Source organism: Schistocerca cancellata, unplaced genomic scaffold (genome assembly GCF_023864275.1).
Source record: "Schistocerca cancellata isolate TAMUIC-IGC-003103 unplaced genomic scaffold, iqSchCanc2.1 HiC_scaffold_1109, whole genome shotgun sequence".
Classification (NCBI taxonomy): Eukaryota; Metazoa; Arthropoda; class Insecta; order Orthoptera; family Acrididae; genus Schistocerca; species Schistocerca cancellata.
In genome coordinates, this window is record NW_026047108.1 from 18,387 (window position 1) to 43,042 (window position 24,656).

Below are 24,656 nucleotides of genomic sequence, written 5' to 3' on the forward strand. Positions count from 1 at the left end.
TCAAGCAGAATTGATGCCTTTCGGAGACAATTTTTCATTGAATAGGATTGTAGCTGATTTGTGGCAGCAGGAAATAAGTTGTAGTCAAAAGAATCTTCAATAGATGGTCGCAGGTCAAATCAGTATTGTATGGCTCGTAATGCGTTGCGTGCAGCCCGGCTAGCTCAGTCGGTAGAGCATGAGACTCTTAATCTCAGGGTCGTGGGTTCGAGCCCCACACTGGGCGGCGCAAAATTTTGTGTCTACGCGGATCCAACATGCGCCCCTCTCGTGAGCCTTGCGTAATGAACGTAACGGGTTACGACGATGCCTAGCTTCGTATGAATATCAGAGGAACGGTATTTGAAGCTGAAAGTGACTCTGAAATGAAATAAATGTGTTGTTTTGGAATTTTAGTTGTACATCGATATAGTGTGAGATGTGTAGGAAAGCAGCAGCTGTGCTAACTGAATGCAAATAATGGTCGCTCATGCGGTGCGTTTCGAGCTGAAGGGCTCCGATTCACTACTCTGTAAGAACAAAGTACCCGAAAAGGGCGCTAGGAGGCGCCTCCTTAGCTCAGTGGCAGAGCGCTGGTCTAGTAAACCAGAGGTCGTGAGTTCGATCCTCACAGGAGGCAAATGAATTTTGTAACAGCCCCTCCCACCGTGGCCCTTTCGAAAAAAGCGGTCAAGGATAAAAAAAATTATGAATGGGTGCGGTATTTAAGAAATGCTCTCGCAAATGAATAGTGTGAATGGTGCTATTAAAGTGGGCACCAGAATCTGCAGCTTTTGGCAGTCTCCGGAGAATGCCGACGTGAAATACTTAGTTCTTGTGATGTATTTTCTACCCCTGATAAAGACCCTCGCGATTGTCGTCGTCGTCGTCGTCGTCGTCGGCGCCGCCGCCGCCGCTTTGGTAATAGCGACAACTCGCCATTGTATCACATAGGGTGAGGTACCTTCTGCAAGCGACTGAGATGGCACTAAGCGATTGAAGCTGATTTGCCACCTCTTGTTTGATCAGCGTCATAAGGGCTTGAATGTAACTTGCGATGGGACACAGCAAGAAGTAGCGTCGTACTTTTAGTACTGAAATTTGAGATGGAGAACTGCGTCAAAGATGGGAAATTCATTCTGCCAAGTGTACAAATGGCGAAAATGAAGTGTGTGTGGAGAAGTATACTGCACCAGTGACCGTGTGGCCTAATGGATAAGGCGTCGGACTTCGGATCCGAAGATTGCAGGTTCGAATCCTGTCACGGTCGAGTTTTTCCTGTTCTGCAAAAGATGCATGCTGTTTTACTGTGTTGTTTGAGTACTCTAAAACTAGTTGGAAGTTGCTGCTGTCCGCTTCCTGGCTGCAAAACCGGCGTCTACCAGAAGCACAAGCAAGACAAGGGTGATCTGTAGCGAAGTTTTCGGCACAGTGCCGTTCAGGAGAGTTTTTGTTGGAACTACTGCATCTGATTCAGGAGCCAAGGGCTACGCCACAGGCGTCTGCGCACTGTCGAGCATGTGTGTTGAATAATGGTGCTGATAGCCACGTATCATTTCAAGCAGATTTGATGCCTTTCGCAGACAATTTTTCATTGAATAGGATTGTAGCTGATTTGTGGCAGCAGGAAATAAGTTGTAGTCAAAAGAATCTTCAATAGATGGTCGCAGGTCAAATCAGTATTGTATGGCTCGTAACGCGTTGCGTGCAGCCCGGCTAGCTCAGTCGGTAGAGCATGAGACTCTTAATCTCAGGGTCGTGGGTTCGAGCCCCACGCTGGGCGGCGCAAAATTTTGTGTCTACGCGGATCCAACATGCGCCCCTCTCGTGAGCCTTGCGTAATGAACGTAACGGGTTACGACGATGCCTAGCTTCGTATGAATATCAGAGGAACGGTATTTGAAGCTGAAAGTGACTCTGAAATGAAATAAATGTGTTGTTTTGGAAGTTTAGTTGTACATCGATATAGTGTGAGATGTGTAGGAAAGCAGCAGCTGTGCTAACTAAATGCAAATAATGGTCGCTCATGCGGTGCGTTTCGAGCTGAAGGGCTCCGATTCACTACTCTGTAAGAACAAAGTACCCGAAAAGGGCGCTAGGAGGCGCCTCCTTAGCTCAGTGGCAGAGCGCTGGTCTAGTAAACCAGAGGTCGTGAGTTCGATCCTCACAGGAGGCAAATGAATTTTGTAACAGCCCCTCCCACCGTGGCCCTTTCGAAAAAAGCGGTCAAGGATAAAAAAAATTATGAATGGGTGTGTTATTTAAGAAATGCTCTCGCAAATGAATAGTGTGAATGGTGCTATTAAAGTGGGCACCAGAATCTGCAGCTTTTGGCAGTCTCCGGAGAATGCCGACGTGAAATACTTAGTTCTTGTGATGTATTTTCTACCCCTGATAAAGACCCTCGCGATTGTCGTCGTCGTCGTCGGCGCCGCCGCCGCCGCTTTGGTAATAGCGACAACTCGCCATTGTATCACATAGGGTGAGGTACCTTCTGCAAGCGACTGAGATGGCACTAAGCGATTGAAGCTGATTTGCCACCTCTTGTTTGATCAGCGTCATAAGGGCTTGAATGTAACTTGCGATGGGACACAGCAAGAAGTAGCGTCGTACTTTTAGTACTGAAATTTGAGATGGAGAACTGCGTCAAAGATGGGAAATTCATTCTGCCAAGTGTACAAATGGCGAAAATGAAGTGTGTGTGGAGAAGTATACTGCACCAGTGACCGTGTGGCCTAATGGATAAGGCGTCGGACTTCGGATCCGAAGATTGCAGGTTCGAATCCTGTCACAGTCGAGTTTTTCCTGTTCTGCAAAAGATGCATGCTGTTTTACTGTGTTGTTTGAGTACTCTAAAACTAGTTGGAAGTTGCTGCTGTCCGCTTCCTGGCTGCAAAACCGGCGTCTACCAGAAGCACAAGCAAGACAAGGGTGATCTGTAGCGAAGTTTTCGGCACAGTGCCGTTCAGGAGAGTTTTTGTTGGAACTACTGCATCTGATTCAGGAGCCAAGGGCTACGCCACAGGCGTCTGCGCACTGTCGAGCATGTGTGTGGAATAATGGTGCTGATAGCCACGTATCATTTCAAGCAGAATTGATGCCTTTCGGAGACAATTTTTCATTGAATAGGATTGTAGCTGATTTGTGGCAGCAGGAAATAAGTTGTAGTCAAAAGAATCTTCAATAGATGGTCGCAGGTCAAATCAGTATTGTATGGCTCGTAACGCGTTGCGTGCAGCCCGGCTAGCTCAGTCGGTAGAGCATGAGACTCTTAATCTCAGGGTCGTGGGTTCGAGCCCCACACTGGGCGGCGCAAAATTTTGTGTCTACGCGGATCCAACATGCGCCCCTCTCGTGAGCCTTGCGTAATGAACGTAACGGGTTACGACGATGCCTAGCTTCGTATGAATATCAGAGGAACGGTATTTGAAGCTGAAAGTGACTCTGAAATGAAATAAATGTGTTGTTTTGGAATTTTAGTTGTACATCGATATAGTGTGAGATGTGTAGGAAAGCAGCAGCTGTGCTAACTGAATGCAAATAATGGTCGCTCATGCGGTGCGTTTCGAGCTGAAGGGCTCCGATTCACTACTCTGTAAGAACAAAGTACCCGAAAAGGGCGCTAGGAGGCGCCTCCTTAGCTCAGTGGCAGAGCGCTGGTCTAGTAAACCAGAGGTCGTGAGTTCGATCCTCACAGGAGGCAAATGAATTTTGTAACAGCCCCTCCCACCGTGGCCCTTTCGAAAAAAGCGGTCAAGGATAAAAAAAATTATGAATGGGTGCGGTATTTAAGAAATGCTCTCGCAAATGAATAGTGTGAATGGTGCTATTAAAGTGGGCACCAGAATCTGCAGCTTTTGGCAGTCTCCGGAGAATGCCGACGTGAAATACTTAGTTCTTGTGATGTATTTTCTACCCCTGATAAAGACCCTCGCGATTGTCGTCGTCGTCGTCGTCGTCGTCGGCGCCGCCGCCGCCGCTTTGGTAATAGCGACAACTCGCCATTGTATCACATAGGGTGAGGTACCTTCTGCAAGCGACTGAGATGGCACTAAGCGATTGAAGCTGATTTGCCACCTCTTGTTTGATCAGCGTCATAAGGGCTTGAATGTAACTTGCGATGGGACACAGCAAGAAGTAGCGTCGTACTTTTAGTACTGAAATTTGAGATGGAGAACTGCGTCAAAGATGGGAAATTCATTCTGCCAAGTGTACAAATGGCGAAAATGAAGTGTGTGTGGAGAAGTATACTGCACCAGTGACCGTGTGGCCTAATGGATAAGGCGTCGGACTTCGGATCCGAAGATTGCAGGTTCGAATCCTGTCACGGTCGAGTTTTTCCTGTTCTGCAAAAGATGCATGCTGTTTTACTGTGTTGTTTGAGTACTCTAAAACTAGTTGGAAGTTGCTGCTGTCCGCTTCCTGGCTGCAAAACCGGCGTCTACCAGAAGCACAAGCAAGACAAGGGTGATCTGTAGCGAAGTTTTCGGCACAGTGCCGTTCAGGAGAGTTTTTGTTGGAACTACTGCATCTGATTCAGGAGCCAAGGGCTACGCCACAGGCGTCTGCGCACTGTCGAGCATGTGTGTTGAATAATGGTGCTGATAGCCACGTATCATTTCAAGCAGATTTGATGCCTTTCGCAGACAATTTTTCATTGAATAGGATTGTAGCTGATTTGTGGCAGCAGGAAATAAGTTGTAGTCAAAAGAATCTTCAATAGATGGTCGCAGGTCAAATCAGTATTGTATGGCTCGTAACGCGTTGCGTGCAGCCCGGCTAGCTCAGTCGGTAGAGCATGAGACTCTTAATCTCAGGGTCGTGGGTTCGAGCCCCACGCTGGGCGGCGCAAAATTTTGTGTCTACGCGGATCCAACATGCGCCCCTCTCGTGAGCCTTGCGTAATGAACGTAACGGGTTACGACGATGCCTAGCTTCGTATGAATATCAGAGGAACGGTATTTGAAGCTGAAAGTGACTCTGAAATGAAATAAATGTGTTGTTTTGGAAGTTTAGTTGTACATCGATATAGTGTGAGATGTGTAGGAAAGCAGCAGCTGTGCTAACTAAATGCAAATAATGGTCGCTCATGCGGTGCGTTTCGAGCTGAAGGGCTCCGATTCACTACTCTGTAAGAACAAAGTACCCGAAAAGGGCGCTAGGAGGCGCCTCCTTAGCTCAGTGGCAGAGCGCTGGTCTAGTAAACCAGAGGTCGTGAGTTCGATCCTCACAGGAGGCAAATGAATTTTGTAACAGCCCCTCCCACCGTGGCCCTTTCGAAAAAAGCGGTCAAGGATAAAAAAAATTATGAATGGGTGCGGTATTTAAGAAATGCTCTCGCAAATGAATAGTGTGAATGGTGCTATTAAAGTGGGCACCAGAATCTGCAGCTTTTGGCAGTCTCCGGAGAATGCCGACGTGAAATACTTAGTTCTTGTGATGTATTTTCTACCCCTGATAAAGACCCTCGCGATTGTCGTCGTCGTCGTCGTCGTCGTCGGCGCCGCCGCCGCCGCTTTGGTAATAGCGACAACTCGCCATTGTATCACATAGGGTGAGGTACCTTCTGCAAGCGACTGAGATGGCACTAAGCGATTGAAGCTGATTTGCCACCTCTTGTTTGATCAGCGTCATAAGGGCTTGAATGTAACTTGCGATGGGACACAGCAAGAAGTAGCGTCGTACTTTTAGTACTGAAATTTGAGATGGAGAACTGCGTCAAAGATGGGAAATTCATTCTGCCAAGTGTACAAATGGCGAAAATGAAGTGTGTGTGGAGAAGTATACTGCACCAGTGACCGTGTGGCCTAATGGATAAGGCGTCGGACTTCGGATCCGAAGATTGCAGGTTCGAATCCTGTCACGGTCGAGTTTTTCCTGTTCTGCAAAAGATGCATGCTGTTTTACTGTGTTGTTTGAGTACTCTAAAACTAGTTGGAAGTTGCTGCTGTCCGCTTCCTGGCTGCAAAACCGGCGTCTACCAGAAGCACAAGCAAGACAAGGGTGATCTGTAGCGAAGTTTTCGGCACAGTGCCGTTCAGGAGAGTTTTTGTTGGAACTACTGCATCTGATTCAGGAGCCAAGGGCTACGCCACAGGCGTCTGCGCACTGTCGAGCATGTGTGTTGAATAATGGTGCTGATAGCCACGTATCATTTCAAGCAGATTTGATGCCTTTCGGAGACAATTTTTCATTGAATAGGATTGTAGCTGATTTGTGGCAGCAGGAAATAAGTTGTAGTCAAAAGAATCTTCAATAGATGGTCGCAGGTCTAATCAGTATTGTATGGCTCGTAACGCGTTGCGTGCAGCCCGGCTAGCTCAGTCGGTAGAGCATGAGACTCTTAATCTCAGGGTCGTGGGTTCGAGCCCCACGCTGGGCGGCGCAAAATTTTGTGTCTACGCGGATCCAACATGCGCCCCTCTCGTGAGCCTTGCGTAATGAACGTAACGGGTTACGACGATGCCTAGCTTCGTATGAATATCAGAGGAACGGTATTTGAAGCTGAAAGTGACTCTGAAATGAAATAAATGTGTTGTTTTGGAATTTTAGTTGTACATCGATATAGTGTGAGATGTGTAGGAAAGCAGCAGCTGTGCTAACTAAATGCAAATAATGGTCGCTCATGCGGTGCGTTTCGAGCTGAAGGGCTCCGATTCACTACTCTGTAAGAACAAAGTACCCGAAAAGGGCGCTAGGAGGCGCCTCCTTAGCTCAGTGGCAGAGCGCTGGTCTAGTAAACCAGAGTTCGTGAGTTCGATCCTCACAGGAGGCAAATGAATTTTGTAACAGCCCCTCCCACCGTGGCCCTTTCGAAAAAAGCGGTCAAGGATAAAAAAAATTATGAATGGGTGCGGTATTTAAGAAATGCTCTCGCAAATGAATAGTGTGAATGGTGCTATTAAAGTGGGCACCAGAATCTGCAGCTTTTGGCAGTCTCCGGAGAATGCCGACGTGAAATACTTAGTTCTTGTGATGTATTTTCTACCCCTGATAAAGACCCTCGCGATTGTCGTCGTCGTCGTCGTCGTCGTCGTCGTCGCCGCCGCCGCTTTGGTAATAGCGACAACTCGCCATTGTATCACATAGGGTGAGGTACCTTCTGCAAGCGACTGAGATGGCACTAAGCGATTGAAGCTGATTTGCCACCTCTTGTTTGATCAGCGTCATAAGGGCTTGAATGTAACTTGCGATGGGACACAGCAAGAAGTAGCGTCGTACTTTTAGTACTGAAATTTGAGATGGAGAACTGCGTCAAAGATGGGAAATTCATTCTGCCAAGTGTACAAATGGCGAAAATGAAGTGTGTGTGGAGAAGTATACTGCACCAGTGACCGTGTGGCCTAATGGATAAGGCGTCGGACTTCGGATCCGAAGATTGCAGGTTCGAATCCTGTCACGGTCGAGTTTTTCCTGTTCTGCAAAAGATGCATGCTGTTTTACTGTGTTGTTTGAGTACTCTAAAACTAGTTGGAAGTTGCTGCTGTCCGCTTCCTGGCTGCAAAACCGGCGTCTACCAGAAGCACAAGCAAGACAAGGGTGATCTGTAGCGAAGTTTTCGGCACAGTGCCGTTCAGGAGAGTTTTTGTTGGAACTACTGCATCTGATTCAGGAGCCAAGGGCTACGCCACAGGCGTCTGCGCACTGTCGAGCATGTGTGTTGAATAATGGTGCTGATAGCCACGTATCATTTCAAGCAGATTTGATGCCTTTCGGAGACAATTTTTCATTGAATAGGATTGTAGCTGATTTGTGGCAGCAGGAAATAAGTTGTAGTCAAAAGAATCTTCAATAGATGGTCGCAGGTCAAATCAGTATTGTATGGCTCGTAACGCGTTGCGTGCAGCCCGGCTAGCTCAGTCGGTAGAGCATGAGACTCTTAATCTCAGGGTCGTGGGTTCGAGCCCCACACTGGGCGGCGCAAAATTTTGTGTCTACGCGGATCCAACATGCGCCCCTCTCGTGAGCCTTGCGTAATGAACGTAACGGGTTACGACGATGCCTAGCTTCGTATGAATATCAGAGGAACGGTATTTGAAGCTGAAAGTGACTCTGAAATGAAATAAATGTGTTGTTTTGGAATTTTAGTTGTACATCGATATAGTGTGAGATGTGTAGGAAAGCAGCAGCTGTGCTAACTAAATGCAAATAATGGTCGCTCATGCGGTGCGTTTCGAGCTGAAGGGCTCCGATTCACTACTCTGTAAGAACAAAGTACCCGAAAAGGGCGCTAGGAGGCGCCTCCTTAGCTCAGTGGCAGAGCGCTGGTCTAGTAAACCAGAGGTCGTGAGTTCGATCCTCACAGGAGGCAAATGAATTTTGTAACAGCCCCTCCCACCGTGGCCCTTTCGAAAAAAGCGGTCAAGGATAAAAAAAATTATGAATGGGTGCGGTATTTAAGAAATGCTCTCGCAAATGAATAGTGTGAATGGTGCTATTAAAGTGGGCACCAGAATCTGCAGCTTTCGGCAGTCTCCGGAGAATGCCGACGTGAAATACTTAGTTCTTGTGATGTATTTTCTACCCCTGATAAAGACCCTCGCGATTGTCGTCGTCGTCGTCGTCGTCGTCGTCGTCGTCGTCGTCGTCGTCGTCGGCGCCGCCGCCGCCGCTTTGGTAATAGCGACAACTCGCCATTGTATCACATAGGGTGAGGTACCTTCTGCAAGCGACTGAGATGGCACTAAGCGATTGAAGCTGATTTGCCACCTCTTGTTTGATCAGCGTCATAAGGGCTTGAATGTAACTTGCGATGGGACACAGCAAGAAGTAGCGTCGTACTTTTAGTACTGAAATTTGAGATGGAGAACTGCGTCAAAGATGGGAAATTCATTCTGCCAAGTGTACAAATGGCGAAAATGAAGTGTGTGTGGAGAAGTATACTGCACCAGTGACCGTGTGGCCTAATGGATAAGGCGTCGGACTTCGGATCCGAAGATTGCAGGTTCGAATCCTGTCACGGTCGAGTTTTTCCTGTTCTGCAAAAGATGCATGCTGTTTAACTGTGTTGTTTGAGTACTCTAAAACTAGTTGGAAGTTGCTGCTGTCCGCTTCCTGGCTGCAAAACCGGCGTCTACCAGAAGCACAAGCAAGACAAGGGTGATCTGTAGCGAAGTTTTCGGCACAGTGCCGTTCAGGAGAGTTTTTGTTGGAACTACTGCATCTGATTCAGGAGCCAAGGGCTACGCCACAGGCGTCTGCGCACTGTCGAGCATGTGTGTTGAATAATGGTGCTGATAGCCACGTATCATTTCAAGCAGATTTGATGCCTTTCGGAGACAATTTTTCATTGAATAGGATTGTAGCTGATTTGTGGCAGCAGGAAATAAGTTGTAGTCAAAAGAATCTTCAATAGATGGTCGCAGGTCAAATCAGTATTGTATGGCTCGTAACGCGTTGCGTGCAGCCCGGCCAGCTCAGTCGGTAGAGCATGAGACTCTTAATCTCAGGGTCGTGGGTTCGAGCCCCACACTGGGCGGCGCAAAATTTTGTGTCTACGCGGATCCAACATGCGCCCCTCTCGTGAGCCTTGCGTAATGAACGTAACGGGTTACGACGATGCCTAGCTTCGTATGAATATCAGAGGAACGGTATTTGAAGCTGAAAGTGACTCTGAAATGAAATAAATGTGTTGTTTTGGAATTTTAGTTGTACATCGATATAGTGTGAGATGTGTAGGAAAGCAGCAGCTGTGCTAACTAAATGCAAATAATGGTCGCTCATGCGGTGCGTTTCGAGCTGAAGGGCTCCGATTCACTACTCTGTAAGAACAAAGTACCCGAAAAGGGCGCTAGGAGGCGCCTCCTTAGCTCAGTGGCAGAGCGCTGGTCTAGTAAACCAGAGGTCGTGAGTTCGATCCTCACAGGAGGCAAATGAATTTTGTAACAGCCCCTCCCACCGTGGCCCTTTCGAAAAAAGCGGTCAAGGATAAAAAAAATTATGAATGGGTGCGGTATTTAAGAAATGCTCTCGCAAATGAATAGTGTGAATGGTGCTATTAAAGTGGGCACCAGAATCTGCAGCTTTCGGCAGTCTCCGGAGAATGCCGACGTGAAATACTTAGTTCTTGTGATGTATTTTCTACCCCTGATAAAGACCCTCGCGATTGTCGTCGTCGTCGTCGTCGTCGTCGTCGTCGTCGGCGCCGCCGCCGCCGCTTTGGTAATAGCGACAACTCGCCATTGTATCACATAGGGTGAGGTACCTTCTGCAAGCGACTGAGATGGCACTAAGCGATTGAAGCTGATTTGCCACCTCTTGTTTGATCAGCGTCATAAGGGCTTGAATGTAACTTGCGATGGGACACAGCAAGAAGTAGCGTCGTACTTTTAGTACTGAAATTTGAGATGGAGAACTGCGTCAAAGATGGGAAATTCATTCTGCCAAGTGTACAAATGGCGAAAATGAAGTGTGTGTGGAGAAGTATACTGCACCAGTGACCGTGTGGCCTAATGGATAAGGCGTCGGACTTCGGATCCGAAGATTGCAGGTTCGAATCCTGTCACGGTCGAGTTTTTCCTGTTCTGCAAAAGATGCATGCTGTTTTACTGTGTTGTTTGAGTACTCTAAAACTAGTTGGAAGTTGCTGCTGTCCGCTTCCTGGCTGCAAAACCGGCGTCTACCAGAAGCACAAGCAAGACAAGGGTGATCTGTAGCGAAGTTTTCGGCACAGTGCCGTTCAGGAGAGTTTTTGTTGGAACTACTGCATCTGATTCAGGAGCCAAGGGCTACGCCACAGGCGTCTGCGCACTGTCGAGCATGTGTGTTGAATAATGGTGCTGATAGCCACGTATCATTTCAAGCAGATTTGATGCCTTTCGGAGACAATTTTTCATTGAATAGGATTGTAGCTGATTTGTGGCAGCAGGAAATAAGTTGTAGTCAAAAGAATCTTCAATAGATGGTCGCAGGTCAAATCAGTATTGTATGGCTCGTAACGCGTTGCGTGCAGCCCGGCTAGCTCAGTCGGTAGAGCATGAGACTCTTAATCTCAGGGTCGTGGGTTCGAGCCCCACGCTGGGCGGCGCAAAATTTTGTGTCTACGCGGATCCAACATGCGCCCCTCTCGTGAGCCTTGCGTAATGAACGTAACGGGTTACGACGATGCCTAGCTTCGTATGAATATCAGAGGAACGGTATTTGAAGCTGAAAGTGACTCTGAAATGAAATAAATGTGTTGTTTTGGAATTTTAGTTGTACATCGATATAGTGTGAGATGTGTAGGAAAGCAGCAGCTGTGCTAACTAAATGCAAATAATGGTCGCTCATGCGGTGCGTTTCGAGCTGAAGGGCTCCGATTCACTACTCTGTAAGAACAAAGTACCCGAAAAGGGCGCTAGGAGGCGCCTCCTTAGCTCAGTGGCAGAGCGCTGGTCTAGTAAACCAGAGGTCGTGAGTTCGATCCTCACAGGAGGCAAATGAATTTTGTAACAGCCCCTCCCACCGTGGCCCTTTCGAAAAAAGCGGTCAAGGATAAAAAAAATTATGAATGGGTGCGGTATTTAAGAAATGCTCTCGCAAATGAATAGTGTGAATGGTGCTATTAAAGTGGGCACCAGAATCTGCAGCTTTTGGCAGTCTCCGGAGAATGCCGACGTGAAATACTTAGTTCTTGTGATGTATTTTCTACCCCTGATAAAGACCCTCGCGATTGTCGTCGTCGTCGTCGTCGTCGTCGTCGTCGTCGGCGCCGCCGCCGCCGCTTTGGTAATAGCGACAACTCGCCATTGTATCACATAGGGTGAGGTACCTTCTGCAAGCGACTGAGATGGCACTAAGCGATTGAAGCTGATTTGCCACCTCTTGTTTGATCAGCGTCATAAGGGCTTGAATGTAACTTGCGATGGGACACAGCAAGAAGTAGCGTCGTACTTTTAGTACTGAAATTTGAGATGGAGAACTGCGTCAAAGATGGGAAATTCATTCTGCCAAGTGTACAAATGGCGAAAATGAAGTGTGTGTGGAGAAGTATACTGCACCAGTGACCGTGTGGCCTAATGGATAAGGCGTCGGACTTCGGATCCGAAGATTGCAGGTTCGAATCCTGTCACGGTCGAGTTTTTCCTGTTCTGCAAAAGATGCATGCTGTTTTACTGTGTTGTTTGAGTACTCTAAAACTAGTTGGAAGTTGCTGCTGTCCGCTTCCTGGCTGCAAAACCGGCGTCTACCAGAAGCACAAGCAAGACAAGGGTGATCTGTAGCGAAGTTTTCGGCACAGTGCCGTTCAGGAGAGTTTTTGTTGGAACTACTGCATCTGATTCAGGAGCCAAGGGCTACGCCACAGGCGTCTGCGCACTGTCGAGCATGTGTGTTGAATAATGGTGCTGATAGCCACGTATCATTTCAAGCAGATTTGATGCCTTTCGGAGACAATTTTTCATTGAATAGGATTGTAGCTGATTTGTGGCAGCAGGAAATAAGTTGTAGTCAAAAGAGTCTTCAATAGATGGTCGCAGGTCAAATCAGTATTGTATGGCTCGTAACGCGTTGCGTGCAGCCCGGCCAGCTCAGTCGGTAGAGCATGAGACTCTTAATCTCAGGGTCGTGGGTTCGAGCCCCACACTGGGCGGCGCAAAATTTTGTGTCTACGCGGATCCAACATGCGCCCCTCTCGTGAGCCTTGCGTAATGAACGTAACGGGTTACGACGATGCCTAGCTTCGTATGAATATCAGAGGAACGGTATTTGAAGCTGAAAGTGACTCTGAAATGAAATAAATGTGTTGTTTTGGAATTTTAGTTGTACATCGATATAGTGTGAGATGTGTAGGAAAGCAGCAGCTGTGCTAACTAAATGCAAATAATGGTCGCTCATGCGGTGCGTTTCGAGCTGAAGGGCTCCGATTCACTACTCTGTAAGAACAAAGTACCCGAAAAGGGCGCTAGGAGGCGCCTCCTTAGCTCAGTGGCAGAGCGCTGGTCTAGTAAACCAGAGGTCGTGAGTTCGATCCTCACAGGAGGCAAATGAATTTTGTAACAGCCCCTCCCACCGTGGCCCTTTCGAAAAAAGCGGTCAGGGATTAAAAAAATTATGAATGGGTGCGGTATTTAAGAAATGCTCTCGCAAATGAATAGTGTCAATGGTGCTATTAAAGTGGGCACCAGAATCTGCAGCTTTCGGCAGTCTCCGGAGAATGCCGACGTGAAATACTTAGTTCTTGTGATGTATTTTCTACCCCTGATAAAGACCCTCGCGATTGTCGTCGTCGTCGTCGTCGTCGTCGGCGCCGCTTTGGTAATAGCGACAACTCGCCATTGTATCACATAGGGTGAGGTACCTTCTGCAAGCGACTGAGATGGCACTAAGCGATTGAAGCTGATTTGCCACCTCTTGTTTGATCAGCGTCATAAGGGCTTGAATGTAACTTGCGATGGGACACAGCAAGAAGTAGCGTCGTACTTTTAGTACTGAAATTTGAGATGGAGAACTGCGTCAAAGATGGGAAATTCATTCTGCCAAGTGTACAAATGGCGAAAATGAAGTGTGTGTGGAGAAGTATACTGCACCAGTGACCGTGTGGCCTAATGGATAAGGCGTCGGACTTCGGATCCGAAGATTGCAGGTTCGAATCCTGTCACGGTCGAGTTTTTCCTGTTCTGCAAAAGATGCATGCTGTTTTACTGTGTTGTTTGAGTACTCTAAAACTAGTTGGAAGTTGCTGCTGTCCGCTTCCTGGCTGCAAAACCGGCGTCTACCAGAAGCACAAGCAAGACAAGGGTGATCTGTAGCGAAGTTTTCGGCACAGTGCCGTTCAGGAGAGTTTTTGTTGGAACTACTGCATCTGATTCAGGAGCCAAGGGCTACGCCACAGGCGTCTGCGCACTGTCGAGCATGTGTGTTGAATAATGGTGCTGATAGCCACGTATCATTTCAAGCAGATTTGATGCCTTTCGGAGACAATTTTTCATTGAATAGGATTGTAGCTGATTTGTGGCAGCAGGAAATAAGTTGTAGTCAAAAGAATCTTCAATAGATGGTCGCAGGTCAAATCAGTATTGTATGGCTCGTAACGCGTTGCGTGCAGCCCGGCTAGCTCAGTCGGTAGAGCATGAGACTCTTAATCTCAGGGTCGTGGGTTCGAGCCCCACACTGGGCGGCGCAAAATTTTGTGTCTACGCGGATCCAACATGCGCCCCTCTCGTGAGCCTTGCGTAATGAACGTAACGGGTTACGACGATGCCTAGCTTCGTATGAATATCAGAGGAACGGTATTTGAAGCTGAAAGTGACTCTGAAATGAAATAAATGTGTTGTTTTGGAATTTTAGTTGTACATCGATATAGTGTGAGATGTGTAGGAAAGCAGCAGCTGTGCTAACTAAATGCAAATAATGGTCGCTCATGCGGTGCGTTTCGAGCTGAAGGGCTCCGATTCACTACTCTGTAAGAACAAAGTACCCGAAAAGGGCGCTAGGAGGCGCCTCCTTAGCTCAGTGGCAGAGCGCTGGTCTAGTAAACCAGAGGTCGTGAGTTCGATCCTCACAGGAGGCAAATGAATTTTGTAACAGCCCCTCCCACCGTGGCCCTTTCGAAAAAAGCGGTCAAGGATAAAAAAAATTATGAATGGGTGCGGTATTTAAGAAATGCTCTCGCAAATGAATAGTGTGAATGGTGCTATTAAAGTGGGCACCAGAATCTGCAGCTTTTGGCAGTCTCCGGAGAATGCCGACGTGAAATACTTAGTTCTTGTGATGTATTTTCTACCCCTGATAAAGACCCTCGCGATTGTCGTCGTCGTCGTCGTCGTCGTCGTCGTCGTCGTCGGCGCCGCCGCCGCCGCTTTGGTAATAGCGACAACTCGCCATTGTATCACATAGGGTGAGGTACCTTCTGCAAGCGACTGAGATGGCACTAAGCGATTGAAGCTGATTTGCCACCTCTTGTTTGATCAGCGTCATAAGGGCTTGAATGTAACTTGCGATGGGACACAGCAAGAAGTAGCGTCGTACTTTTAGTACTGAAATTTGAGATGGAGAACTGCGTCAAAGATGGGAAATTCATTCTGCCAAGTGTACAAATGGCGAAAATGAAGTGTGTGTGGAGAAGTATACTGCACCAGTGACCGTGTGGCCTAATGGATAAGGCGTCGGACTTCGGATCCGAAGATTGCAGGTTCGAATCCTGTCACGGTCGAGTTTTTCCTGTTCTGCAAAAGATGCATGCTGTTTTACTGTGTTGTTTGAGTACTCTAAAACTAGTTGGAAGTTGCTGCTGTCCGCTTCCTGGCTGCAAAACCGGCGTCTACCAGAAGCACAAGCAAGACAAGGGTGATCTGTAGCGAAGTTTTCGGCACAGTGCCGTTCAGGAGAGTTTTTGTTGGAACTACTGCATCTGATTCAGGAGCCAAGGGCTACGCCACAGGCGTCTGCGCACTGTCGAGCATGTGTGTTGAATAATGGTGCTGATAGCCACGTATCATTTCAAGCAGATTTGATGCCTTTCGGAGACAATTTTTCATTGAATAGGATTGTAGCTGATTTGTGGCAGCAGGAAATAAGTTGTAGTCAAAAGAATCTTCAATAGATGGTCGCAGGTCAAATCAGTATTGTATGGCTCGTAACGCGTTGCGTGCAGCCCGGCTAGCTCAGTCGGTAGAGCATGAGACTCTTAATCTCAGGGTCGTGGGTTCGAGCCCCACACTGGGCGGCGCAAAATTTTGTGTCTACGCGGATCCAACATGCGCCCCTCTCGTGAGCCTTGCGTAATGAACGTAACGGGTTACGACGATGCCTAGCTTCGTATGAATATCAGAGGAACGGTATTTGAAGCTGAAAGTGACTCTGAAATGAAATAAATGTGTTGTTTTGGAATTTTAGTTGTACATCGATATAGTGTGAGATGTGTAGGAAAGCAGCAGCTGTGCTAACTAAATGCAAATAATGGTCGCTCATGCGGTGCGTTTCGAGCTGAAGGGCTCCGATTCACTACTCTGTAAGAACAAAGTACCCGAAAAGGGCGCTAGGAGGCGCCTCCTTAGCTCAGTGGCAGAGCGCTGGTCTAGTAAACCAGAGGTCGTGAGTTCGATCCTCACAGGAGGCAAATGAATTTTGTAACAGCCCCTCCCACCGTGGCCCTTTCGAAAAAAGCGGTCAAGGATAAAAAAAATTATGAATGGGTGCGGTATTTAAGAAATGCTCTCGCAAATGAATAGTGTGAATGGTGCTATTAAAGTGGGCACCAGAATCTGCAGCTTTTGGCAGTCTCCGGAGAATGCCGACGTGAAATACTTAGTTCTTGTGATGTATTTTCTACCCCTGATAAAGACCCTCGCGATTGTCGTCGTCGTCGTCGTCGTCGTCGTCGTCGTCGTCGTCGGCGCCGCCGCCGCCGCTTTGGTAATAGCGACAACTCGCCATTGTATCACATAGGGTGAGGTACCTTCTGCAAGCGACTGAGATGGCACTAAGCGATTGAAGCTGATTTGCCACCTCTTGTTTGATCAGCGTCATAAGGGCTTGAATGTAACTTGCGATGGGACACAGCAAGAAGTAGCGTCGTACTTTTAGTACTGAAATTTGAGATGGAGAACTGCGTCAAAGATGGGAAATTCATTCTGCCAAGTGTACAAATGGCGAAAATGAAGTGTGTGTGGAGAAGTATACTGCACCAGTGACCGTGTGGCCTAATGGATAAGGCGTCGGACTTCGGATCCGAAGATTGCAGGTTCGAATCCTGTCACGGTCGAGTTTTTCCTGTTCTGCAAAAGATGCATGCTGTTTTACTGTGTTGTTTGAGTACTCTAAAACTAGTTGGAAGTTGCTGCTGTCCGCTTCCTGGCTGCAAAACCGGCGTCTACCAGAAGCACAAGCAAGACAAGGGTGATCTGTAGCGAAGTTTTCGGCACAGTGCCGTTCAGGAGAGTTTTTGTTGGAACTACTGCATCTGATTCAGGAGCCAAGGGCTACGCCACAGGCGTCTGCGCACTGTCGAGCATGTGTGTTGAATAATGGTGCTGATAGCCACGTATCATTTCAAGCAGATTTGATGCCTTTCGGAGACAATTTTTCATTGAATAGGATTGTAGCTGATTTGTGGCAGCAGGAAATAAGTTGTAGTCAAAAGAATCTTCAATAGATGGTCGCAGGTCAAATCAGTATTGTATGGCTCGTAACGCGTTGCGTGCAGCCCGGCTAGCTCAGTCGGTAGAGCATGAGACTCTTAATCTCAGGGTCGTGGGTTCGAGCCCCACACTGGGCGGCGCAAAATTTTGTGTCTACGCGGATCCAACATGCGCCCCTCTCGTGAGCCTTGCGTAATGAACGTAACGGGTTACGACGATGCCTAGCTTCGTATGAATATCAGAGGAACGGTATTTGAAGCTGAAAGTGACTCTGAAATGAAATAAATGTGTTGTTTTGGAATTTTAGTTGTACATCGATATAGTGTGAGATGTGTAGGAAAGCAGCAGCTGTGCTAACTAAATGCAAATAATGGTCGCTCATGCGGTGCGTTTCGAGCTGAAGGGCTCCGATTCACTACTCTGTAAGAACAAAGTACCCGAAAAGGGCGCTAGGAGGCGCCTCCTTAGCTCAGTGGCAGAGCGCTGGTCTAGTAAACCAGAGGTCGTGAGTTCGATCCTCACAGGAGGCAAATGAATTTTGTAACAGCCCCTCCCACCGTGGCCCTTTCGAAAAAAGCGGTCAAGGATAAAAAAAATTATGAATGGGTGCGGTATTTAAGAAATGCTCTCGCAAATGAATAGTGTGAATGGTGCTATTAAAGTGGGCACCAGAATCTGCAGCTTTTGGCAGTCTCCGGAGAATGCCGACGTGAAATACTTAGTTCTTGTGATGTATTTTCTACCCCTGATAAAGACCCTCGCGATTGTCGTCGTCGTCGTCGTCGTCGTCGTCGTCGTCGTCGTCGTCGTCGGCGCCGCCGCCGCCGCTTTGGTAATAGCGACAACTCGCCATTGTATCACATAGGGTGAGGTACCTTCTGCAAGCGACTGAGATGGCACTAAGCGATTGAAGCTGATTTGCCACCTCTTGTTTGATCAGCGTCATAAGGGCTTGAATGTAACTTGCGATGGGACACAGCAAGAAGTAGCGTCGTACTTTTAGTACTGAAATTTGAGATGGAGAACTGCGTCAAAGATGGGAAATTCATTCTGCCAAGTGTACAAATGGCGAAAATGAAGTGTGTGTGGAGAAGTATACTGCACCAGTGACCGTGTGGCCTAATGGATAAGGCGTCGGACTTCGGATCCGAAGATTGCAGGTTCGAATCCTGTCACGGTCGAGTTTTTCCTGTTCTGCAAAAGATGCATGCTGTTTTACTGTGTTGTTTGAGTACTCTAAAACTAGTTGGAAGTTGCTGCTGTCCGCTTCCTGGCTGCAAAACCGGCGTCTACCAGAAGCACAAGCAAGACAAGGGTGATCTGTAGCGAAGTTTTCGGCACAGTGCCGTTCAGGAGAGTTTTTGTTGGAACTACTGCATCTGATTCAGGAGCCAAGGGCTACGCCACAGGCGTCTGCGCACTGTCGAGCATGTGTGTTGAATAATGGTGCTGATAGCCACGTATCATTTCAAGCAGATTTGATGCCTTTCGGAGACAATTTTTCATTGAATAGGATTGTAGCTGATTTGTGGCAGCAGGAAATAAGTTGTAGTCAAAAGAATCTTCAATAGATGGTCGCAGGTCAAATCAGTATTGTATGGCTCGTAACGCGTTGCGTGCAGCCCGGCTAGCTCAGTCGGTAGAACATGAGACTCTTAATCTCAGGGTCGTGGGTTCGAGCCCCACGCTGGGCGGCGCAAAATTTTGTGTCTACGCGGATCCAACATGCGCCCCTCTCGTGAGCCTTGCGTAATGAACGTAACGGGTTACGACGATGCCTAGCTTCGTATGAATATCAGAGGAACGGTATTTGAAGCTGAAAGTGACTCTGAAATGAAATAAATGTGTTGTTTGGGAATTTTAGTTGTACATCGATATAGTGTGAGATGTGTAGGAAAGCAGCAGCTGTGCTAACTAAATGCAAATAATGGTCGCTCATGCGGTGCGTTTCGAGCTGAAGGGCTCCGATTCACTACTCTGTAAGAACAAAGTACCCGAGAAGGGCGCTAGGAGGCGCCTCCTTAGCTCAGTGGCAGAGCGCTGGTCTAGTAAACCAGAGGTCGTGAGTTCGATCCTCACAGGAGGCAAATGAATTTTGTAACAGCCCCTCCCACCGTGGCCCTTTCGAAAAAAGCGGTCAAGGATAAAAAAAATTATGAATGGGTGCGGTATTTAAGAAATACTCTCGCAAATGAATAGTGTGAATGGTGCTATTAAAGTGGGCACCAGAATCTGCAGCTTTTGGCAGTCTGCGGAGAATGCCGACGTGAAATACTTAGTTCTTGTGATGTATTTTCTACCCCTGATAAAGACCCTCGCGATTGTCGTCGTCGTCGTCGTCGTCGGCGCCGCCGCCGCCGCTTTGGTAATAGCGACAACTCGCCATTGTATCACATAGGGTGAGGTACCTTCTGCAAGCGACTGAGATGGCACTAAGCGATTGAAGCTGATTTGCCACCTCTTGTTTGATCAGCGTCATAAGGGCTTGAATGTAACTTGCGATGGGACACAGCAAGAAGTAGCGTCGTACTTTTAGTACTGAAATTTGAGATGGAGAACTGCGTCAAAGATGGGAAATTCATTCTGCCAAGTGTACAAATGGCGAAAATGAAGTGTGTGTGGAGAAGTATACTGCACCAGTGACCGTGTGGCCTAATGGATAAGGCGTCGGACTTCGGATCCGAAGATTGCAGGTTCGAATCCTGTCACAGTCGAGTTTTTCCTGTTCTGCAAAAGATGCATGCTGTTTTACTGTGTTGTTTGAGTACTCTAAAACTAGTTGGAAGTTGCTGCTGTCCGCTTCCTGGCTGCAAAACCGGCGTCTACCAGAAGCACAAGCAAGACAAGGGTGATCTGTAGCGAAGTTTTCGGCACAGTGCCGTTCAGGAGAGTTTTTGTTGGAACTACTGCATCTGATTCAGGAGCCAAGGGCTACGCCACAGGCGTCTGCGCACTGTCGAGCATGTGTGTTGAATAATGGTGCTGATAGCCACGTATCATTTCAAGCAGATTTGATGCCTTTCGCAGACAATTTTTCATTGAATAGGATTGTAGCTGATTTGTGGCAGCAGGAAATAAGTTGTAGTCAAAAGAATCTTCAATAGATGGTCGCAGGTCAAATCAGTATTGTATGGCTCGTAACGCGTTGCGTGCAGCCCGGCTAGCTCAGTCGGTAGAGCATGAGACTTTTAATCTCAGGGTCGTGGGTTCGAGCCCCACACTGGGCGGCGCAAAATTTTGTGTCTACGCGGATCCAACATGCGCCCCTCTCGTGAGCCTTGCGTAATGAACGTAACGGGTTACGACGATGCCTAGCTTCGTATGAATATCAGAGGAACGGTATTTGAAGCTGAAAGTGACTCTGAAATGAAATAAATGTGTTGTTTTGGAATTTTAGTTGTACATCGATATAGTGTGAGATGTGTAGGAAAGCAGCAGCTGTGCTAACTAAATGCAAATAATGGTCGCTCATGCGGTGCGTTTCGAGCTGAAGGGCTCCGATTCACTACTCTGTAAGAACAAAGTACCCGAAAAGGGAGCTAGGAGGCGCCTCCTTAGCTCAGTGGCAGAGCGCTGGTCTAGTAAACCAGAGGTCGTGAGTTCGATCCTCACAGGAGGCAAATGAATTTTGTAACAGCCCCTCCCACCGTGGCCCTTTCGAAAAAAGCGGTCAAGGATAAAAAAAATTATGAATGGGTGCGGTATTTAAGAAATGCTCTCGCAAATGAATAGTGTGAATGGTGCTATTAAAGTGGGCACCAGAATCTGCAGCTTTTGGCAGTCTCCGGAGAATGCCGACGTGAAATACTTAGTTCTTGTGATGTATTTTCTACCCCTGATAAAGACCCTCGCGATTGTCGTCGTCGTCGTCGTCGTCGGCGCCGCCGCCGCCGCTTTGGTAATAGCGACAACTCGCCATTGTATCACATAGGGTGAGGTACCTTCTGCAAGCGACTGAGATGGCACTAAGCGATTGAAGCTGATTTGCCACCTCTTGTTTGATCAGCGTCATAAGGGCTTGAATGTAACTTGCGATGGGACACAGCAAGAAGTAGCGTCGTACTTTTAGTACTGAAATTTGAGATGGAGAACTGCGTCAAAGATGGGAAATTCATTCTGCCAAGTGTACAAATGGCGAAAATGAAGTGTGTGTGGAGAAGTATACTGCACCAGTGACCGTGTGGCCTAATGGATAAGGCGTCGGACTTCGGATCCGAAGATTGCAGGTTCGAATCCTGTCACGGTCGAGTTTTTCCTGTTCTGCAAAAGATGCATGCTGTTTTACTGTGTTGTTTGAGTACTCTAAAACTAGTTGGAAGTTGCTGCTGTCCGCTTCCTGGCTGCAAAACCGGCGTCTACCAGAAGCACAAGCAAGACAAGGGTGATCTGTAGCGAAGTTTTCGGCACAGTGCCGTTCAGGAGAGTTTTTGTTGGAACTACTGCATCTGATTCAGGAGCCAAGGGCTACGCCACAGGCGTCTGCGCACTGTCGAGCATGTGTGTTGAATAATGGTGCTGATAGCCACGTATCATTTCAAGCAGATTTGATGCCTTTCGGAGACAATTTTTCATTGAATAGGATTGTAGATGATTTGTGGCAGCAGGAAATAAGTTGTAGTCAAAAGAATCTTCAATAGATGGTCGCAGGTCAAATCAGTATTGTATGGCTCGTAACGCGTTGCGTGCAGCCCGGCTAGCTCAGTCGGTAGAGCATGAGACTCTTAATCTCAGGGTCGTGGGTTCGAGCCCCACGCTGGGCGGCGCAAAATTTTGTGTCTACGCGGATCCAACATGCGCCCCTCTCGTGAGCCTTGCGTAATGAACGTAACGGGTTACGACGATGCCTAGCTTCGTATGAATATCAGAGGAACGGTATTTGAAGCTGAAAGTGACTCTGAAATGAAATAAATGTGTTGTTTTGGAATTTTAGTTGTACATCGATATAGTGTGAGATGTGTAGGAAAGCAGCAGCTGTGCTAACTAAATGCAAATAATGGTCGCTCATGCGGTGCGTTTCGAGCTGAAGGGCTCCGATTCACTACTCTGTAAGAACAAAGTACCCGAGAAGGGCGCTAGGAGGCGCCTCCTTAGCTCAGTGGCAGAGCGCTGGTCTAGTAAACCAGAGGTCGTGAGTTCGATCCTCACAGGAGGCAAATGAATTTTGTAACAGCCCCTCCCACCGTGGCCCTTTCGAAAAAAGCGGTCAAGGATAAAAAAAATTATGAATGGGTGCGGTATTTAAGAAATACTCTCGCAAATGAATAGTGTGAATGGTGCTATTAAAGTGGGCACCAGAATCTGCAGCTTTTGGCAGTCTGCGGAGAATGCCGACGTGAAATACTTAGTTCTTGTGATGTATTTTCTACCCCTGATAAAGACCCTCGCGATTGTCGTCGTCGTCGTCGTCGTCGTCGGCGCCGCCGCCGCCGCTTTGGTAATAGCGACAACTCGCCATTGTATCACATAGGGTGAGGTACCTTCTGCAAGCGACTGAGATGGCACTAAGCGATTGAAGCTGATTTGCCACCTCTTGTTTGATCAGCGTCATAAGGGCTTGAATGTAACTTGCGATGGGACACAGCAAGAAGTAGCGTCGTACTTTTAGTACTGAAATTTGAGATGGAGAACTGCGTCAAAGATGGGAAATTCATTCTGCCAAGTGTACAAATGGCGAAAATGAAGTGTGTGTGGAGAAGTATACTGCACCAGTGACCGTGTGGCCTAATGGATAAGGCGTCGGACTTCGGATCCGAAGATTGCAGGTTCGAATCCTGTCACGGTCGAGTTTTTCCTGTTCTGCAAAAGATGCATGCTGTTTTACTGTGTTGTTTGAGTACTCTAAAACTAGTTGGAAGTTGCTGCTGTCCGCTTCCTGGCTGCAAAACCGGCGTCTACCAGAAGCACAAGCAAGACAAGGGTGATCTGTAGCGAAGTTTTCGGCACAGTGCCGTTCAGGAGAGTTTTTGTTGGAACTACTGCATCTGATTCAGGAGCCAAGGGCTACGCCACAGGCGTCTGCGCACTGTCGAGCATGTGTGTTGAATAATGGTGCTGATAGCCACGTATCATTTCAAGCAGATTTGATGCCTTTCGCAGACAATTTTTCATTGAATAGGATTGTAGCTGATTTGTGGCAGCAGGAAATAAGTTGTAGTCAAAAGAAACTTCAATAGATGGTCGCAGGTCAAATCAGTATTGTATGGCTCGTAACGCGTTGCGTGCAGCCCGGCTAGCTCAGTCGGTAGAGCATGAGACTCTTAATCTCAGGGTCGTGGGTTCGAGCCCCACACTGGGCGGCGCAAAATTTTGTGTCTACGCGGATCCAACATGCGCCCCTCTCGTGAGCCTTGCGTAATGAACGTAACGGGTTACGACGATGCCTAGCTTCGTATGAATATCAGAGGAACGGTATTTGAAGCTGAAAGTGACTCTGAAATGAAATAAATGTGTTGTTTTGGAATTTTAGTTGTACATCGATATAGTGTGAGATGTGTAGGAAAGCAGCAGCTGTGCTAACTAAATGCAAATAATGGTCGCTCATGCGGTGCGTTTCGAGCTGAAGGGCTCCGATTCACTACTCTGTAAGAACAAAGTACCCGAAAAGGGCGCTAGGAGGCGCCTCCTTAGCTCAGTGGCAGAGCGCTGGTCTAGTAAACCAGAGGTCGTGAGTTCGATCCTCACAGGAGGCAAATGAATTTTGTAACAGCCCCTCCCACCGTGGCCCTTTCGAAAAAAGCGGTCAAGGATAAAAAAAATTATGAATGGGTGCGGTATTTAAGAAATGCTCTCGCAAATGAATAGTGTGAATGGTGCTATTAAAGTGGGCACCAGAATCTGCAGCTTTTGGCAGTCTGCGGAGAATGCCGACGTGAAATACTTAGTTCTTGTGATGTATTTTCTACCCCTGATAAAGACCCTCGCGATTGTCGTCGTCGTCGTCGTCGTCGTCGTCGTCGTCGTCGTCGGCGCCGCCGCCGCCGCTTTGGTAATAGCGACAACTCGCCATTGTATCACATAGGGTGAGGTACCTTCTGCAAGCGACTGAGATGGCACTAAGCGATTGAAGCTGATTTGCCACCTCTTGTTTGATCAGCGTCATAAGGGCTTGAATGTAACTTGCGATGGGACACAGCAAGAAGTAGCGTCGTACTTTTAGTACTGAAATTTGAGATGGAGAACTGCGTCAAAGATGGGAAATTCATTCTGCCAAGTGTACAAATGGCGAAAATGAAGTGTGTGTGGAGAAGTATACTGCACCAGTGACCGTGTGGCCTAATGGATAAGGCGTCGGACTTCGGATCCGAAGATTGCAGGTTCGAATCCTGTCACGGTCGAGTTTTTCCTGTTCTGCAAAAGATGCATGCTGTTTTACTGTGTTGTTTGAGTACTCTAAAACTAGTTGGAAGTTGCTGCTGTCCGCTTCCTGGCTGCAAAACCGGCGTCTACCAGAAGCACAAGCAAGACAAGGGTGATCTGTAGCGAAGTTTTCGGCACAGTGCCGTTCAGGAGAGTTTTTGTTGGAACTACTGCATCTGATTCAGGAGCCAAGGGCTACGCCACAGGCGTCTGCGCACTGTCGAGCATGTGTGTTGAATAATGGTGCTGATAGCCACGTATCAT

General features: G+C 47.7%; 48 non-coding genes across 48 annotated transcripts; all 48 read left to right on the plus strand.

Annotated features, from left to right (window-relative positions):
* Window positions 1–153: 153 nt before the first annotated feature.
* On the plus strand, window positions 154–226 carry Trnak-cuu (transfer RNA lysine (anticodon CUU)). Its single transcript has one exon. It is a non-coding gene; the product is annotated as a tRNA-Lys (tRNA).
* A 321-nt stretch (window positions 227–547) lies between these two features.
* Window positions 548–619, plus strand: Trnat-agu (transfer RNA threonine (anticodon AGU)). Its single transcript has one exon. It is a non-coding gene; the product is annotated as a tRNA-Thr (tRNA).
* A 557-nt stretch (window positions 620–1,176) lies between these two features.
* Window positions 1,177–1,249, plus strand: Trnar-ucg (transfer RNA arginine (anticodon UCG)). The gene has a single exon. It is a non-coding gene; the product is annotated as a tRNA-Arg (tRNA).
* Window positions 1,250–1,689: 440 nt separating this feature from the next.
* Trnak-cuu (transfer RNA lysine (anticodon CUU)) lies at window positions 1,690–1,762 on the plus strand. The gene has a single exon. It is a non-coding gene; the product is annotated as a tRNA-Lys (tRNA).
* A 321-nt stretch (window positions 1,763–2,083) lies between these two features.
* Window positions 2,084–2,155, plus strand: Trnat-agu (transfer RNA threonine (anticodon AGU)). The gene has a single exon. It is a non-coding gene; the product is annotated as a tRNA-Thr (tRNA).
* A 548-nt stretch (window positions 2,156–2,703) lies between these two features.
* Window positions 2,704–2,776, plus strand: Trnar-ucg (transfer RNA arginine (anticodon UCG)). Its single transcript has one exon. It is a non-coding gene; the product is annotated as a tRNA-Arg (tRNA).
* Window positions 2,777–3,216: 440 nt separating this feature from the next.
* Window positions 3,217–3,289, plus strand: Trnak-cuu (transfer RNA lysine (anticodon CUU)). The gene has a single exon. It is a non-coding gene; the product is annotated as a tRNA-Lys (tRNA).
* Window positions 3,290–3,610: 321 nt separating this feature from the next.
* Trnat-agu (transfer RNA threonine (anticodon AGU)) lies at window positions 3,611–3,682 on the plus strand. The gene has a single exon. It is a non-coding gene; the product is annotated as a tRNA-Thr (tRNA).
* A 557-nt stretch (window positions 3,683–4,239) lies between these two features.
* On the plus strand, window positions 4,240–4,312 carry Trnar-ucg (transfer RNA arginine (anticodon UCG)). The gene has a single exon. It is a non-coding gene; the product is annotated as a tRNA-Arg (tRNA).
* Window positions 4,313–4,752: 440 nt separating this feature from the next.
* Window positions 4,753–4,825, plus strand: Trnak-cuu (transfer RNA lysine (anticodon CUU)). Its single transcript has one exon. It is a non-coding gene; the product is annotated as a tRNA-Lys (tRNA).
* A 321-nt stretch (window positions 4,826–5,146) lies between these two features.
* On the plus strand, window positions 5,147–5,218 carry Trnat-agu (transfer RNA threonine (anticodon AGU)). Its single transcript has one exon. It is a non-coding gene; the product is annotated as a tRNA-Thr (tRNA).
* Window positions 5,219–5,775: 557 nt separating this feature from the next.
* Trnar-ucg (transfer RNA arginine (anticodon UCG)) lies at window positions 5,776–5,848 on the plus strand. Its single transcript has one exon. It is a non-coding gene; the product is annotated as a tRNA-Arg (tRNA).
* A 440-nt stretch (window positions 5,849–6,288) lies between these two features.
* Window positions 6,289–6,361, plus strand: Trnak-cuu (transfer RNA lysine (anticodon CUU)). Its single transcript has one exon. It is a non-coding gene; the product is annotated as a tRNA-Lys (tRNA).
* Window positions 6,362–6,682: 321 nt separating this feature from the next.
* Trnat-agu (transfer RNA threonine (anticodon AGU)) lies at window positions 6,683–6,754 on the plus strand. Its single transcript has one exon. It is a non-coding gene; the product is annotated as a tRNA-Thr (tRNA).
* Window positions 6,755–7,311: 557 nt separating this feature from the next.
* On the plus strand, window positions 7,312–7,384 carry Trnar-ucg (transfer RNA arginine (anticodon UCG)). Its single transcript has one exon. It is a non-coding gene; the product is annotated as a tRNA-Arg (tRNA).
* Window positions 7,385–7,824: 440 nt separating this feature from the next.
* Window positions 7,825–7,897, plus strand: Trnak-cuu (transfer RNA lysine (anticodon CUU)). The gene has a single exon. It is a non-coding gene; the product is annotated as a tRNA-Lys (tRNA).
* A 321-nt stretch (window positions 7,898–8,218) lies between these two features.
* On the plus strand, window positions 8,219–8,290 carry Trnat-agu (transfer RNA threonine (anticodon AGU)). The gene has a single exon. It is a non-coding gene; the product is annotated as a tRNA-Thr (tRNA).
* Window positions 8,291–8,871: 581 nt separating this feature from the next.
* Trnar-ucg (transfer RNA arginine (anticodon UCG)) lies at window positions 8,872–8,944 on the plus strand. Its single transcript has one exon. It is a non-coding gene; the product is annotated as a tRNA-Arg (tRNA).
* A 440-nt stretch (window positions 8,945–9,384) lies between these two features.
* Window positions 9,385–9,457, plus strand: Trnak-cuu (transfer RNA lysine (anticodon CUU)). Its single transcript has one exon. It is a non-coding gene; the product is annotated as a tRNA-Lys (tRNA).
* Window positions 9,458–9,778: 321 nt separating this feature from the next.
* On the plus strand, window positions 9,779–9,850 carry Trnat-agu (transfer RNA threonine (anticodon AGU)). Its single transcript has one exon. It is a non-coding gene; the product is annotated as a tRNA-Thr (tRNA).
* Window positions 9,851–10,416: 566 nt separating this feature from the next.
* Window positions 10,417–10,489, plus strand: Trnar-ucg (transfer RNA arginine (anticodon UCG)). Its single transcript has one exon. It is a non-coding gene; the product is annotated as a tRNA-Arg (tRNA).
* A 440-nt stretch (window positions 10,490–10,929) lies between these two features.
* Trnak-cuu (transfer RNA lysine (anticodon CUU)) lies at window positions 10,930–11,002 on the plus strand. Its single transcript has one exon. It is a non-coding gene; the product is annotated as a tRNA-Lys (tRNA).
* A 321-nt stretch (window positions 11,003–11,323) lies between these two features.
* Window positions 11,324–11,395, plus strand: Trnat-agu (transfer RNA threonine (anticodon AGU)). The gene has a single exon. It is a non-coding gene; the product is annotated as a tRNA-Thr (tRNA).
* Window positions 11,396–11,961: 566 nt separating this feature from the next.
* Window positions 11,962–12,034, plus strand: Trnar-ucg (transfer RNA arginine (anticodon UCG)). Its single transcript has one exon. It is a non-coding gene; the product is annotated as a tRNA-Arg (tRNA).
* A 440-nt stretch (window positions 12,035–12,474) lies between these two features.
* Trnak-cuu (transfer RNA lysine (anticodon CUU)) lies at window positions 12,475–12,547 on the plus strand. The gene has a single exon. It is a non-coding gene; the product is annotated as a tRNA-Lys (tRNA).
* A 321-nt stretch (window positions 12,548–12,868) lies between these two features.
* On the plus strand, window positions 12,869–12,940 carry Trnat-agu (transfer RNA threonine (anticodon AGU)). The gene has a single exon. It is a non-coding gene; the product is annotated as a tRNA-Thr (tRNA).
* A 548-nt stretch (window positions 12,941–13,488) lies between these two features.
* On the plus strand, window positions 13,489–13,561 carry Trnar-ucg (transfer RNA arginine (anticodon UCG)). Its single transcript has one exon. It is a non-coding gene; the product is annotated as a tRNA-Arg (tRNA).
* A 440-nt stretch (window positions 13,562–14,001) lies between these two features.
* On the plus strand, window positions 14,002–14,074 carry Trnak-cuu (transfer RNA lysine (anticodon CUU)). The gene has a single exon. It is a non-coding gene; the product is annotated as a tRNA-Lys (tRNA).
* Window positions 14,075–14,395: 321 nt separating this feature from the next.
* Trnat-agu (transfer RNA threonine (anticodon AGU)) lies at window positions 14,396–14,467 on the plus strand. The gene has a single exon. It is a non-coding gene; the product is annotated as a tRNA-Thr (tRNA).
* A 569-nt stretch (window positions 14,468–15,036) lies between these two features.
* Window positions 15,037–15,109, plus strand: Trnar-ucg (transfer RNA arginine (anticodon UCG)). Its single transcript has one exon. It is a non-coding gene; the product is annotated as a tRNA-Arg (tRNA).
* A 440-nt stretch (window positions 15,110–15,549) lies between these two features.
* Window positions 15,550–15,622, plus strand: Trnak-cuu (transfer RNA lysine (anticodon CUU)). Its single transcript has one exon. It is a non-coding gene; the product is annotated as a tRNA-Lys (tRNA).
* A 321-nt stretch (window positions 15,623–15,943) lies between these two features.
* Window positions 15,944–16,015, plus strand: Trnat-agu (transfer RNA threonine (anticodon AGU)). Its single transcript has one exon. It is a non-coding gene; the product is annotated as a tRNA-Thr (tRNA).
* Window positions 16,016–16,587: 572 nt separating this feature from the next.
* Window positions 16,588–16,660, plus strand: Trnar-ucg (transfer RNA arginine (anticodon UCG)). The gene has a single exon. It is a non-coding gene; the product is annotated as a tRNA-Arg (tRNA).
* Window positions 16,661–17,100: 440 nt separating this feature from the next.
* Window positions 17,101–17,173, plus strand: Trnak-cuu (transfer RNA lysine (anticodon CUU)). The gene has a single exon. It is a non-coding gene; the product is annotated as a tRNA-Lys (tRNA).
* Window positions 17,174–17,494: 321 nt separating this feature from the next.
* On the plus strand, window positions 17,495–17,566 carry Trnat-agu (transfer RNA threonine (anticodon AGU)). The gene has a single exon. It is a non-coding gene; the product is annotated as a tRNA-Thr (tRNA).
* Window positions 17,567–18,144: 578 nt separating this feature from the next.
* On the plus strand, window positions 18,145–18,217 carry Trnar-ucg (transfer RNA arginine (anticodon UCG)). Its single transcript has one exon. It is a non-coding gene; the product is annotated as a tRNA-Arg (tRNA).
* Window positions 18,218–18,657: 440 nt separating this feature from the next.
* Trnak-cuu (transfer RNA lysine (anticodon CUU)) lies at window positions 18,658–18,730 on the plus strand. Its single transcript has one exon. It is a non-coding gene; the product is annotated as a tRNA-Lys (tRNA).
* Window positions 18,731–19,051: 321 nt separating this feature from the next.
* Trnat-agu (transfer RNA threonine (anticodon AGU)) lies at window positions 19,052–19,123 on the plus strand. Its single transcript has one exon. It is a non-coding gene; the product is annotated as a tRNA-Thr (tRNA).
* A 554-nt stretch (window positions 19,124–19,677) lies between these two features.
* On the plus strand, window positions 19,678–19,750 carry Trnar-ucg (transfer RNA arginine (anticodon UCG)). Its single transcript has one exon. It is a non-coding gene; the product is annotated as a tRNA-Arg (tRNA).
* A 440-nt stretch (window positions 19,751–20,190) lies between these two features.
* On the plus strand, window positions 20,191–20,263 carry Trnak-uuu (transfer RNA lysine (anticodon UUU)). Its single transcript has one exon. It is a non-coding gene; the product is annotated as a tRNA-Lys (tRNA).
* A 321-nt stretch (window positions 20,264–20,584) lies between these two features.
* Trnat-agu (transfer RNA threonine (anticodon AGU)) lies at window positions 20,585–20,656 on the plus strand. Its single transcript has one exon. It is a non-coding gene; the product is annotated as a tRNA-Thr (tRNA).
* Window positions 20,657–21,210: 554 nt separating this feature from the next.
* On the plus strand, window positions 21,211–21,283 carry Trnar-ucg (transfer RNA arginine (anticodon UCG)). The gene has a single exon. It is a non-coding gene; the product is annotated as a tRNA-Arg (tRNA).
* A 440-nt stretch (window positions 21,284–21,723) lies between these two features.
* Window positions 21,724–21,796, plus strand: Trnak-cuu (transfer RNA lysine (anticodon CUU)). The gene has a single exon. It is a non-coding gene; the product is annotated as a tRNA-Lys (tRNA).
* A 321-nt stretch (window positions 21,797–22,117) lies between these two features.
* Trnat-agu (transfer RNA threonine (anticodon AGU)) lies at window positions 22,118–22,189 on the plus strand. Its single transcript has one exon. It is a non-coding gene; the product is annotated as a tRNA-Thr (tRNA).
* A 557-nt stretch (window positions 22,190–22,746) lies between these two features.
* Trnar-ucg (transfer RNA arginine (anticodon UCG)) lies at window positions 22,747–22,819 on the plus strand. The gene has a single exon. It is a non-coding gene; the product is annotated as a tRNA-Arg (tRNA).
* A 440-nt stretch (window positions 22,820–23,259) lies between these two features.
* Trnak-cuu (transfer RNA lysine (anticodon CUU)) lies at window positions 23,260–23,332 on the plus strand. The gene has a single exon. It is a non-coding gene; the product is annotated as a tRNA-Lys (tRNA).
* A 321-nt stretch (window positions 23,333–23,653) lies between these two features.
* Trnat-agu (transfer RNA threonine (anticodon AGU)) lies at window positions 23,654–23,725 on the plus strand. Its single transcript has one exon. It is a non-coding gene; the product is annotated as a tRNA-Thr (tRNA).
* A 572-nt stretch (window positions 23,726–24,297) lies between these two features.
* On the plus strand, window positions 24,298–24,370 carry Trnar-ucg (transfer RNA arginine (anticodon UCG)). The gene has a single exon. It is a non-coding gene; the product is annotated as a tRNA-Arg (tRNA).
* Window positions 24,371–24,656: the final 286 nt, after the last annotated feature.